This window comes from Penaeus monodon, chromosome 27 (genome assembly GCF_015228065.2).
Source record: "Penaeus monodon isolate SGIC_2016 chromosome 27, NSTDA_Pmon_1, whole genome shotgun sequence".
Taxonomy (NCBI): Eukaryota; Metazoa; Arthropoda; class Malacostraca; order Decapoda; family Penaeidae; genus Penaeus; species Penaeus monodon.
In genome coordinates, this window is record NC_051412.1 from 23389957 (window position 1) to 23390158 (window position 202).

General features: G+C 34.2%; 1 protein-coding gene across 1 annotated transcript in view; it reads left to right on the forward strand.

The window, feature by feature from the left end:
- The window catches only part of LOC119590696 (serine/threonine-protein kinase pim-3-like), a gene marked incomplete at its 3' end in the record, with an annotated part of 22884 nt that overhangs the window by 13010 nt on the left and 9672 nt on the right, over positions 1-202 (forward strand).

A 202-nucleotide genomic window follows, 5' to 3' on the forward strand; every position in this document is an offset into this window, starting at 1 on the left:
TCTCTTTTACACCTTTTGATTTCACAAGCAATCGAATAGTTGAAAGCGAGATTATTAGAGAGAGAGAAAAATGGATCGTGATTGTTATCAGCTTGATGTTAAACCGACCTAGATATTGGGAAAAGAAAACGGAATTCGTGACTAACTTTTAGGCACGTTTTCTTTCTCGTTTGTGCGGTCAATTCTCTATATTATTATTATA